The following is a 14,278-nucleotide window of genomic DNA, read 5'->3' as shown; positions in this document are numbered from 1 at the left end:
CAACATGTTAGCTACAGCCTGAGTCTGTATCTTTATTTATGCTGTTTAACTGTACAGAGCGTGGTTACTTTAACAGCGCGGCTAAAACATGATGACGTCACGCCGTTCATCACGTGATTCCCCACTGGCGGAAAACATGATGACGTCATGACGTCAACCACGGGACTGCAGGGGCAGTCCTCGTGGAGCCTCCAAAGAGAGCAGACCTACGTTCGATGTTACCCTGCAGTTTCTTGTTAAAACCTGTTTGTTTCATTAAAGTTCGTTTTGTTTGATCGCCTGAGTAGAACTCAGTCTTTTAGTTAGGAACCCACGTCCCTACATTGGTGACCCTGACTTTCGTGAACGATTTTCGCGGAAGATCTTCAGCATGGAAACGAACGCCGTGACTCTGAAACTGCCACAGTTCTGGGAGCAACAACCAGCCGTGTGGTTTATCCAGGCTGAAGCCCAGTTCGCCATCAGGAACATCGTCGCGGATCACACCCGTTATTACTACGTGGTCTCCGCCCTCGACAGTGCCACTGCCTCGTGGATCGTCAGCCCCCTCGGTAGTCCTCCTACTGACCGCAAGTATGATACGTTAAAGGCGCAGTTACTACAAGTCTTCGGGCTCTCGAAGTCAGAACGCGCTCGCCGGCTCCTCGCTATGCCCGGCCTTGGGGACTCCAAACCATCCGAGCTCATGAGCCAAATGCTCACGCTCTTAGGTGCCGAACCGGAATGCTTCCTCTTCCGGGAGCTATTCCTCTGCCAACTGCCAGAGCAGGTACAGTCTGCCCTAGCCAGGTCTGAGGTCACAGACTGCGCCGAGCTTGCTGCCAAAGCAGATAAGATTTTCACAGTAACCCAGCGGTGCTGCGCTGCCACGAGACGCCCATCCCCCACAGACGTGGCTCCAGCTCCTCTTGCAGCGGGCTGGTGCTCCTACCACACCCGTTTTGGCGCGAAAGCACGACGCTGCCGCTCTCCCTGCAGCTTTTCGCCCAAAAACAAAACAACAAAACTCCTGCAGCGTTCCTGGTGAAGGAGGACCGGGTCTAACGGGTGCTCCGCGGCTGCGATGGCCATCGGATCTTCGGGGAAACTTCTTTACATCACCGATTCCCTATCGGGTCGACGTTTCCTTTTTGACACCAGTGCGCAGTGTAGCATCCTACCTACGTCGAATCTCGATATGCAAGCTGGGGACCACGGTTTTTCCTTCGTGGCGGTTAATGGCGCAGCCATTCGAACTTTCCGAAAGCGGCGAGTCCAAGTGTGTTTCGGCGGTCAGCGCTTCCATTGGGAATTCGTCACGGCCACTGTCTCGCAGGTAATCCTAGGGGCGGATTTTCTGTGTGCCAACGGCCTCCTCGTCGATGTCTGGCACCGCTGTTTGATCAATGTGGTCACCTTCCACTCGATTCCGTGCCACCACGGTACCACCGTGTCGCGCTCTATCGCCTGCGCGTTCCCATCTCCAGATGACTTCACTTGGCTCCTCGGAGAGTTCCCGGAGCTGACCAGGCCCACTTTCTCCTCCTCGGCCACGAAGCATGGCGTTGAACATCATATCACCACTACTGGCTCCCCGGTTTATGCACGGGCTAGAAGGCTTGAACCAGGCAAGCTCGTGGCTGCGAAAGCGGAGTTCGACACGATGGAGCGGCTGGGGATTATTCGCCGGTCGAATAGCCCCTGGTCTTCACCTCTCCACATTGTTCCGAAACCGGGCGGCGGCTGGCGGCCATGCGGTGATTACCGACGCCTGAACAACGCCACTATTCTTGATCGGTACCCGATCCCGCATACTCAGGACTTCTCGGCCCACTTGGTGGGAAATTCTATCTTTTCTAAAGTCGACCTCGCCCGGGGGTATCACCAGGTTCCTGTGCACCCGCAAGACGTCCCGAAAACTGCAGCCATCACCCCTTTCGGCCTTTTTGAGTTCCTGCACATGCCGTTTGGCTTGAAGAACGCGGCACAGGCTTCAAGCGCTTGATGGACTCCGTGCTCCGAGACCTAAACTTCATCTTCGTCTACCTCGACGACATTCTCATCGCCAGCGCTAGCAAGGAAGAGCACATCTGCCATCTGCGTACCCTCTTTACACGCCTCAGTCAGCACGGTTTGATTATCAACCCAGCCAAGTGCCAGTTCGGCCTGCAGCGGATCGATTTCTTGGGACATCACATAACATCAGATGGCGCCGTCCCCTTACTGACGAAGGTGGAAGCTGTTACCTCTTTCCCGCGCCCGCCAACTTTCAAGGCCCTGCAAGAGTTCCTTGGGATGGTCAATTTCTATCACCGATTCCTCCCCAAGGCGGCTCAGCTTATGCAGCCTTTGTACGGGGCCCTCAAGGGCAAGTCCGGTAAGGATCCAATCAGCTGGACGGACGAGATAGACCAGGCGTTCGTTAACACCAAGAGCGCCTTGGCCAACGCAACCATGCTGGCGCACCCACTTCCAAATGCCACCATCGCCCTTACTACGGACGCGTCAGACTACCCCATCGGCGCAGTGCAGGAGCAGTGGGTGAACGGCATGTGGCAACTGCTGGCGTTTTTCAGCCGTCAACTACGGAAAAATGAAAGAAAATACAGCACCTTCGATCGGGAGTTGCTGGCCCTTTATCTAGCCATTCACCATTTCCGGTTCTTATTAGAAGGATGTCCCTTCACGGCTTTTGTCGACCACAAGCCTCTAACGTTCACCATGGCCAAGACCGCCGAACCGTGGTCAGCTCGTCAACAATGTCACCTGACGTTTATTTCTGAATTTACCACGGACATTCAACATGTGTCTGGTAAAGACAACCTTGCAGCGGATTGCCTCTCCCACGCGACGGTCCATGCAGTTCACCTGGGGATTGACTACGCCCTCATGGCTGCGGATCAGGCCTCGGACCCAGAGGTCCAATCATACAGAACCATCCCCTCTAGTTTCCAAGCGACCGACGTCAGTTTCCAGGCCGCAGGCACCACGCTTCTTTGCGACGTCTCCATGGGCGTTCCCCGACCTATCGTGCCAGTCGCATGGCGCCGGAAGATGTTTGACGCCATACACGGGTTGTCGCACCCTGGTATGAAGGCTTCACAATGGCTAATGTCGGCGAAGTTCGTCTGGAAGGGTATGCACCTCGATGTCCGTGACTGGGCCAACACCTGCGTGGTCTGCCAGAAGGCCAAGGTCCAGTGACATGTAAAAGCTCCAGTGGCTACGTTCGCTGTTCCGGAGCGTCGTTTCGACCATGTGCATGTGGACCTTGTGGGGCCACTTCTGCCTTCTCATGGTTATACGCATCTCCTCACCATGGTGGACCGCACCACTAGGTGGCCAGAGGCAATTCCTTTGGTTTCCACCACTTCGGCAGACGTCGCTAGAGCTTTCATCTCCTGTTGGGTTGCTAGTTTTGGGGTACCGGTGGACATCTCCTCTGATCATGGGCCACAACTTTCCTCGGAGCTCTGGAACGCTGTAGCTCAGGGGCTCAGCACCAAACTTCATCGCACCACTGCCTATCATCCACAGGCGAACGGCCTGTGCGAGCAATTCCACAGGTCGCTTAAAGCCGCCCTACGGGCCAGTCTTCAAGGTGCGGGATGGGTGGACAGGCTTCCATGGGTCCCTTTGGGTCTTCGTACGGCTCCCAAAGAAGACCTGCAATCGTCCTCGGCAGAACTCGTTTATGGCCAGCTGCTCCGAGTAGCAGGGGATTTCCTCTCTTCTCCCACAGAGCCATGGTCCGTCTCCCAGCAACTTGTCAGCCACCAGGAAGCGGCCAGATGCTTCGCTCCGGTGCCTACATCAAATCATGGCCTACAGAGCTCCCACGTGCCAGCGGAGCTGAAGAACGCCGAGTACGTATTTATCCGCCACGACGCTCACCGGGATCCGCTCAAGCCCCCTTACACTGGTCCTTTCCGCGTCATCGAATCAGGAGACAAATCCTTTTCGGTCGACATCAGAGGAAAGCCGGATCACATTTCGGTGGACTGGTTGAAGCCGGCTCACTTGGACCTGGACCGCCCAGTCACCATCGCTCAACCACCGAAACGTGGCCAACCGCCCGCAGCCGCCGTGCCAGATCAACCACAGCCGCCCACCAGCTCGACCACACTTGCCGCGCCAGCTCAACCACAACCGCCCGCCAGCTCGACCACCGTCCATCAGCTTCCTCTGCAGGGTTACCGAAGTCACTCGGACAGACTTGTCAGGCCTCCTCGACGCCTCACTTTTGCTGTTAAAGACAATTCTGGGGGGGGGGCGCATGTGGCGGAGCCACCAAAGGACTCAGATCATTTGTATATAATTCCTTTAACAACATGTTAGCTACAGCCTGAGTCTGTATCTTTATTTATGCTGTTTAACTGTACAGAGCATGGTTACTTTAACAGCGCGGCTAAAACGTGATGACGTCACGCCGTTCATCACGTGATCCCCCACTGGCGGGAAAACGTGATGACGTCATGACGTCAGCCACGGGACTGCAGGGGCAGTCCTCGTGGAGCCTCCAAAGAGAGCAGACCTACATTCTATATTATCCTGCAGTTTCTTGTTAAAACCTATTTGTTTCATTAAAGTTCGTTTTGTTTGATCGCCTTAGTAGAACTCAGTCTTTTAGTTAGGAACCCTCGTTCCTACAACTTCTTATTTATACTTCAAAATTTTCTGCTCTATTAAGTACACTGTCTAGTATGAGAACTGTCCTGGAGTTAAATGTGCACTTTTTCATTATGCATCAGAATTATATAATTGTCCACAAATATTTTAATGGTTTACCTTTCACAAATATTGGCTTGTTTCTCATTTTTGGTATTGAGTGCGATACCATTTTTGGAGGGATGGCAATCAGAGCAGCACTAAACACGAATACTCGGACATGGCACCACATTTCACTCAACTTTTTGATAAAATTAGCGAAGAAAGGAAAATATGGGATCCGTTCACAACTGCAGCTGGCACCACTAGATTCTTACTTTATATCCTGATTTGACTCAATTATATGATCCTGTTAGTTATTGTTCACCATGCTAATTAACATTCACCAGGAGTCTGCAAATGCCTATCGTTGTTCTGGTTTTGTTTGCAGTCAGAATGACATATAGCTATCTGCATAAATTAGATTTGAGCATAATTATTGCCATTATCAAAACATTTAAATGTCTTTCTGCTATTACATAAAGGAACGAAATGCAGCATTATTCTGATAAAAGCATAAAATGGTTTACAAATTAATTTTCATTCAACCACTGTACTGGTTAAAAGACTAAAAGAAAGATTCAGGACATTCATATTTTATTTTTGAGTATATTATCTTCAATTTAAAAAATATCAAATATATACAAACCTAATAAATAATGTTTGATATTCACTACCTGTCAAAGTTTTGAAGTGACCCTCTGTAAGGATGTGCAGTTGTTTACCTTTTATAATGTAATATGATTTAATATATTGCACCATTATTTCAGAACGACAAATGAACAGCTGAGCCATTTGGTTTGGACTGCAGTGCTGTCCTTTGCATCTATGGGCTCGATTTTCCAAGCCCTGAGGAGGCGGGCATGGAGGCGGGACAGCACGTAAAATTAGAGAAATTAGGGGTGGGTGGCAAACCCGCCCCCATAATGCCTTATGTGCCCATTTGCCAGGAGGTGGGAAGATGTGTAGCTTCGGGTCCTAATAGGTAGTTAACAGGCAGAAAAAGGGATTAGTGCCACTTTACCTTCACAGGAGAAGGCTTCCTGACCTTGGAGAACCCCACTGGGTTGGAGGAGATGTGGAGGAGGTCTGCGGCGGTCGGAGGCACCTGGAAGTAAGGTGTAGAGGTGAGTGATGGGCGCAAGTGTGGAGTGGTAAGTATGCAAGGTGAGTGATAAGTTTAAAAAAGTGTTCACTTGTGGCGACACACCACCATTAGACATAATCCGCTCACGGCGGCACGGACAGTTTACGCAGGTGCACTGCCGGCAGCAGCCGCCTCCAGCCAGGGGCCCTTTCCTCCGGCAACTTGTTTCCCACAGGGACAGGCTGCCGGGAGCACTTCCTGTCTGGGGAGTATTTAAGTGGTTGCGCGGGCTTTTCAAGCTCTCTCTTTGCCATGATGTAGATTAAAGCAGTTGTGTTTCACCAACTCTGGTCTCGACTCCCACGTTTGCCGCGGTATCTCAACACTGGTGACCCCGATGCTCAGGACGAATCCTAAGCTAGCATGGCGGATACAAACGCAGTCACGGTTAAACTACCGGACTTTTGGGAGAACCTGGCCGAGGCCTGGTTCGTTCAAGCTGAGTCCAGATTCCAGCTGAGAAGCATTACAGTCGACGCCACGAAGTACGACTGCCTCGTCGCCTCTCTCACCTACGCCACAGTCCCCAAGGTTTGGGCAGCGCTGCAGGATCCACCAGTGGAAGGCAAGTACGAACATCTGAAGGCCGCGCTTCTTAAAAAATTTCAGGCGCCCTCTTACCAGCGCAACTGCCAACTCCTCGACCTCCCAGGCCTTGGTGATGCTTCACCGTCGGACCTGCTTTCCCACATGCTGTCCCTCTCGGACGTCAAAAAACCCCGGCGCCCTCTTTCGCACGCTTTTCATTCGGCAGCTCCCCGCCAGCATCCGCCCGCTCATTGTGGAGTCTGGCTCCACAGACCTGAATGAGATAGCCGAAAAGGCCGACTGGCTGCTCTCTGTGTAGACCGCCCGCGACGTCGCACCCGACCTCACGGCAATGACCACGTGGTCTCCCCGGCCCACTAGGCCCGACCGCCCTTCCACTCCGGGTCACTGCTACTACCACACCCGTTTCGGCACTAGGGCCCAACGCTGCACGCCACCGTGCACTTTCAAACCCCCCCCCCCGCACCGGCCCCCACGATGGCCGCAGGGCAAAAGGGGCCCCTACCGTATGTCACCGATGACAGTACCAACCGCCGATTTCTGTGCGACAGGAGCCCAGCACAGCATCACCCCCACCTCCGCCCTCGAAATCCAACACGGCGCACGGGGTATCACGCTGGCCGCAGCCAATGGCTCTGACATCCGCACATACGGCACCTGCATGGTCATGCTCGACCTCGCAGGCCGCCGCTACCGCTGAGAGTTCCTCACAGCCAAGGTCCTCTGCCCACTCCTCGGCGCCGACTTCCTACGCGCCCACGGCCTCCTTGTCGACATTCCGAGGCACCGCCTTGTCGACATCAACACTATGGCCCCCATCCCTGGCGCATTCACCCCGGCCCATTCGGCCTGCCTGACGACCTACTGCCTTTCCCGTCCCGCCATCTGCGCGAATCACCTCACGGTCGACTACGCGCAACTAGCAGCGGCCCAGCTCACGGACCCAGACCTCCTCTCGGCGGCTACCAGCCTGCCAGGGCTACGCCTAGCCAAGGTCGCGCACGGGCCCGAAGCCACGGCAGTTACTTGCGACGTCTCACTCGGCCAACCCAGGCCGGTCGTCCCTGCAACCTGGCGCCGCCGCATCTTCGACGTGCTCCACGGGCTCTCCCATCCGGGTTCCCGCGCATCCGTCAAACTCCTCTCCCAGCGCTTCGTCTGGCGTGGCCTCAGCAAAGATGTTCGGACTTGGGCCACCTCCTGCCTCGCCTGCCAACGGGCTAAGGTACAGCTGCACACAAAAGCACCCCTGGGAGACTTCGAGGTACCCAGCCGCCGCTTCAACCACGTACACGTCGACATCGTCGGTCCTCTGCCGCCATCGCAAGGCCAAACTTATCTCCTCACGATGGTCGACCGCTACACACGCTGGCCTGAGGCAGTGCCGCTGACCTCCACCACCACAGCCGACATCTACAGGGCGTTCGTTAACACCTGGGTCGCGAGGTTCGGCGTACCGGCCGACATAACCTCCGACAGAGGCGCCCAGTTCACCTCCGAACTCTGGACGGCCACAGCACGCAACCTCGGGGTGATGCTCCACTGAACCACGGCGTACCACCCGCAGGCCAACGGGCTTTGTGAACGCTTCCACAGGTCACTCAAGGCCTCACTCCGCGCCGGCCTGCAGGACAGTACCTGGACTGACCGCCTACCGTGGGTGCTACTAGGCCTACGCACCGTGGTCAAGGAAGACCTCCAGTCCTCAGCAGCGGAGTTAGTCTACGGACAACCGCTGCGCGTACCAGGCGAATTCCTCCCGGAGGCTACCACGCCTTGGTCGGCCGAACAGCAGCGGCTCAACTCTTTCTCTTCCACTCAACAGTACGCCCCACTTCCGGTCAACTGACACGGCGAACTCGCACCTCACGTCCCGCCAAACTTACAGCAGGCACGCTTCGTCTTCGTGCGACACGACGCGCACCGCGGACCCCTGCGACCCCCGTACGACGGACCGTACGAGGTACTACAAACCAGGGACAAGGTCTTCAAGCTGCGACTCGGCGACAGGGTCGAAACAGTCTCCATCGACCGGCTCAAACCAGCACACACAGAACCAGGGGAACAGGTCCCCGTGGCCCGACCTCCAACTAGAGGCCGTCCCGCCAGCAAGCCAGCACAGCCGGCGGCGAACCGCCTGGCCCCACCAACTAGACCGGCGACCACTCAGAGCCGCTCCGGCAGAACCATTAGACCACCGTCACGACTCGTCCACTCCTCCTAAGCGGATTCTGGGGGGAGCTCTGTGGCGACACACCACCATTGGACATAATCCGCTCACGGCGGCATGGACAGTTTACGCAGGTGCACTGGCGGCAGCAGCCGCCTCCAGCCGGGGGCCCTTTCCTCCGGCAACTTGTTTCCCACAGGGACAGGCTGCCGGGAGCACTTCCTGTCTGGGGAGTATTTAAGTGGTTGTGCGGGCTTTTCAAGCTCTCTCTTTGCCATGATGTAGATTAAAGCAGTTGTGTTTCAGCAACTCTGGTCTCGACTCCCACGTTTGCCGCGGTATCTCAACACACTTACCTTTTTTTACTTCTGTAGCCTTTAGCCGTGCTGGATCGGGAGAGCGGACATCCACCTTGTCAATTTCAGGTAATGGCTGATGGACTCTCCGATCCATCAGACATCTGAAATTTACTTTTTTACAATGTTTTTTTAGTCCTCACCACAAAAACGAATCAAACTCAAGAGAATTTCAGTGTTTGACAGCTTCACAGAGCTGTCAAACGCTGTCCTTTCTTCTTTCAAGAAGTCTTGACAGATAGCATGTCTGATGTTGACGTGATCTGTCAGTGAATTCTTCCCTAATTGGCTTGCTGAGCCCGCCGGGCGGGCTTAACAAGCTCAATTAGGGGAAAATCCCTCTGCGTGGTCAGGCGAGGATAGAGGCGGGACATTGACACAACAAGCAGCAGTCCCGCCTCCAAGTCACTCCCATTGACAAAATTCAGCCCTATGTCTCTCCTCAATTTATCTCAATTTTGGTGTGACTCACTCTCACTCACTCACATTCTTCTCACTCGCACAGTACAGGAGAACCACAGTGATTTTTCTCAGTAAATTACAAACATTAATCAATCTATATCAGAATACATTACCCTTTGTAGAATAACTTATTTAGTAGGAATTCATTAAAAAAAATAAGTAGCTACTGATGATTTCACATTTCAGAACCATTCCAATACCTCCCACCTGCTCCATAGTCACTAATAACTGTGCCTTCTTTGCTGATGTTTGTTGAGCTAGTTAGTTCTATGATGAAAGAAAGGAAGGGGTTAACCTAGCGTTTTCACAACAATGAGATAGGCTCATCCCACAATACTCCGCTGCTGTGAGAATGAGGCAGACAGGAGGGGCAGTGCAGTTAAACATAGATGGGAATAGCCATGGGAGTGGCCGAGGGCTTTTGAGGTCTATTGGGAGCAAGCAGAGCAAACACACATTTGGTGGGGAAAGTCAATAATAAAATGCCCTATTTAGGTACAAATAACACACAAATATGAAAATTGCAGAGTGGTCTCTGAGCCAGATTGATACAAGGTTTGGTGTTGAGAAAATTACGAGACTCTCTTGTCTATACTCATATTTTCAAGCCTGCTCATGCTCAATCTTTGGAACAGAATTCATGAAACTGCCATCTTGTGACTTTTTTTCCATCTCTGACACGAACTACAAGTGGTTGCTGAACACTCAGTAACATATTGAGTATCGCATTACTGTACTCCGATACAAACCTACTGATGCAAGGCAAAGGACTTCATGACTTTTTTAAATCAGCTGCTGCAGTGAGAGTAACTGTAAGGTTTGCAAAATTTCAGAAAATTTCGACAGCCCCCGAAGATTATTTGATTAAAGAAAAACCTGGTTGGAATGTTCCTTAAAAACCCAGGGCATCAAAGATGGCTGCCAGGCCTCGTGGCAAAAGAAAAAGACAGCCTGTCTGAACAGCTCCCATCACTGGCTGAAGTACTTGAGGTACATAACCTGTCAATCAACTGCGGTTTAGGAAGTTCAACATCGAACAAAGGATTGTTTGTTTACAAGCTCTCAACAGTGTTGACTCAAGGGCTTAAGCACTTGAAGCTGTCAATCAATTGCGGTTGGAATGTAACCGCAGGACAAAGGACTGTTTACTGAACACTTAAGGATTTGTTTGTCCAGCACTTGAGAAATCAGTGGGACATTTTAAACTGAGCACAAACCAGTTAAACGAATGGGAAACGCATTCAAACCCATTACGGTCAATGGGGACAGATCGGTCCCTTTTGTGTACCCCGGATATGTCCAGATTTGGGCGCGAAGATAAGGGCTCCCAAATGGGGTATAAAGGTAGCCCCTCAGGAAGCCATTCTCTCTCTCTACCGCCTCGCCTCCAGTGCCCTGCTTACCAGAGGAACAGCTCAGCAGCCCACCCAAAGAAGTGGAATACCAGCAGTTACCTTTGAATTACTGGGGTATCTCTACTTCGGGGCGGTGAAGAATTCAAGGCAGGTCGCAGGGGCACGGAGCAGGCGGTTACTGGTGAGCATAAACTTTCTGGCCCATTACAAGGCAACCTAGATAGGTATAAGGGGTGGGAATTAAAGGGGAATTTTGTTAAATCGTTATTTTTAGTCAATTTTCCCTTGATGTGTCCGTTTTCTCTCCTCCCCGTTAAGTAAAAGTGTGCAAGTGTGCTGTATTCATAATTATTTTCACTGTATAGCAATTTATTCTTTATTTTTAATAAACGTTGGTCTTCTTTGCACCCAACCACGAGTCTCGTTTTGTCTATATCGCTACTGAAATAAGTCCGGCGGTCAGAACCAGAAAGGGAAGCGATTCAAAACTGCACGGGGCCTGGAGCAGCTCAGATACGCCTGACTGGCCAGACAATAACCCCAAAACCAAATACCCCTCCCTTTCTACAGTAACAATAGAACATTATACTTCAAGTTTGCATCTAATATTGTTTTTGTAGTGATTTGATCTAATCAGATGATTAATTGATGAAGGAATTCCTTTAATTTCCCGAATGGAGTTTCACTGCCTCTGTTTCCTGGGAAAAAATAATTGACAGTGGGAATACTTTGTTAGAATTAATATGAGACACAACTCATTCTTGCTTATGAATGCAGTTTCTCTTACTTCATTAAAATAAATCTTCATATCTTTGGTGATCTACATAAACCAAATATATCAAATCAACAACAATGGGCACAACCCTTTTACTGAAGTATATCTATACAATAATTGAAAGGGGCTATTTGTGAGCCTGTGTTTGGATATAGCACTCAAGCACTATGAAGACAATGGGCCAGAACCAAACGTGCTTGATTTTAATTATCCATATTAACGAGGACAGAAAATGTAAACCCATTGGTTTGGAGCTACACCACTAAATTTATCATCTTAAAAACAAAGAAAACTTAAACAAAATCAATACCCAACCCAGCTGGCCTAAGTTCAAGACATCAAGTGAGGCACAGACTTTATTGGCCTGGAATTTGCAGTCAGCGGTGAAGAAAAGGCATTCACTGTTGGCCCCGAAGAAAGCTGCCCACAGAGATCTCGTGATATCTGTGGCAAAAAGTTTGTCTTTTTCAACACGCAATTGATTTCAGCGCTCTGTAGTGAGAATTCCCTAGTGCGATCTGCTGCCTAAGCAGCCAATCACATTGCAGAATTTTCATAGACGAGACCAGGAACTGAGAAGCTGCTTTTATCCAGACTTTTTAAAAATGCTACAAAGAGCAAAACAAAGATCGGGGCTCACACATGATAAGGTAGAACCTGAACTATCATGAACAAACTAAGCTTCTTAAAAATTGTAATTTTTATCATAATGGAGAAATTTGAAACTCCACAAAATGTTTGTTTAGCAGTCAATACGCTGTTAAAGCCCCATTTCCACTTCATCCAACAAGGCTTAACATTAAATGGGGTTGTTAACAACGATATTACCACAGAAAAGCCCAAGTTTCCGTTACTTTCACTGATTTCACTGATTACACTGATTGCCGGCTATGGGGGCGGGTGGGGGGGGCACGCCACAGTGTAGCCTGTGTCGGAGCAGTGAATGACTGACCACAACATCAGGATTTCTGTGTTTAGATGCGTATGCGCTACATCCTGAAGTTGCGGTCAGTTTCAAAGAGGTAACAACGGCGAACGCTGTTAGTTCACTATTATTACCCACCACAAATTCCGGCTCATTATGTTTCCAGGTCCCTACTAGAACTATCACTCAATCTGAATGGCTCAGCTGGGCCAAATAGTGGACACTGGTTCTTCCCTAGTTCTTTATGGGTTCAACTCTACTCCCTGTAGCTTTAATAACTATCCAGTTGATACCACTTCAGTCATCTCTTCCAACATCTTAACCACCATTACTTTTTTTTGCCTTTCAATTCTATGCCCCCCCCAAACAACTTCTACCCTTAATGTCAATCAGAGGCATCATACATTTCAAATCCAAGTATTTCAGCTGCTTTTTATGTGCTTAATTTATTTCAGATTCTCACAGCACCGTCAGCTTCATCTAGTGGAGTTATATTAGTCTTTGTGATGAGAAACACCATTCAGCGTCAAGCAAGTTTTGATCTGCCATTCTCAACTGACTGTCCACGTCAGGTACAATTTTCCAATCTTTAGAAGACTTTGCCCACTCTGTCATTTAGTTCACATTGTATTCTTCATGACCCTATTGTCAAAAATTTAACAGGGACCAAATCATTTTTCTTTACGCTTTTAGCAGCTTCAACTTGGTCTCAAATACATTCTTCCAGCACATGCAGTTTGTGACACAAATGTATTTAAGAGAATCTTTGCAAGTTCCAATTTTTGTTTGCATTTATAATTTGAGAAGCCCTGTTTCGTCGTGTTAGTACCTCTCCACCTCGCTACCTCTCTCTCTTCCTTTAAGATGCTCCTTAAAACCTAGCTTTTTGTCCAAGCTTTTGGTCATCTGTCCTAATACCTCCTTATGTGGCTTGCTGTCAACATTTTGTTTGACAACGCTCATGTGAAGCGATATGGGATGTAAAGGCACTATATAAATGTAAGTTATTTTTTTGCAAGTGTTGACAAAACATGGCAAAGCAATTTGCTGTAAATTGTTGTCAATGTCTGTGACCATGAAATCTTTCATATGCAACTTATTCTCACTGAACCCAAACATCCCCTTAAGACTGAAACCACATTTGTAACTTAAATGTTATCCTCCAAAACCTTTATCTTCAATAGTTAGACGTTTCCTTCCTGTTGCACTCCCTTACTTCACACACTTTGGGCTTTAGCCTTGCTGTGGTCTTATCACCTCTTGCACTAGCTACATCATCCACCTTTAGCTGAGGAATTCCAGCGACAGGGATACGTGATTTCATCATCATCATGATGGAACAAATCGTGCAACCTTTCCAGCAGTTCACAAAATCAATCTCGGTATCACTGCAGGTACAATAACACGTTATTCCAATCACATAGTGCAACACTTTAGTTCAAATTGTGTGATTCAATAGGGAGAGCCTGCTGTCCATTACTGCCACTATGATAACTGCAGTCAGCAAAATCTCACTAAAACCAGCATCATAAATGCCATTTGCATATATCGTGAATAACGGAGTTAACGGAAGTATTTTACAAGGCAGTAAAATATTTGGAAGTCAGAATGATAAGTTATTGGAGTTCTGGTCTTCCAGTTTGTCACCAAGATGTTTTACTCCTTATAACCTCTATGAGCTATTAAAATGGTTCTGCAAATGGTCTCCCCTAAATTATGTGGAAATGTGTCAATAATTGCAATGTACTTTTTCTTTCTAATTACAGGGAGGTAACAGATTTTGTGATTAATCCTGTTTCCTGTTCTAATTCACTGCCTTGTGTGCTTTATAGATTTTAATTTTTACTTGGCGA

Source organism: Somniosus microcephalus, chromosome 6 (assembly GCF_052327205.1).
Source record: "Somniosus microcephalus isolate GS21.2 chromosome 6, FLI_Smic_1.0, whole genome shotgun sequence".
Taxonomy (NCBI): Eukaryota; Metazoa; Chordata; class Chondrichthyes; order Squaliformes; family Somniosidae; genus Somniosus; species Somniosus microcephalus.
The sequence above is the reverse complement of the archived record's forward strand: the minus strand, read 5'-3'. Positions refer to the sequence as shown.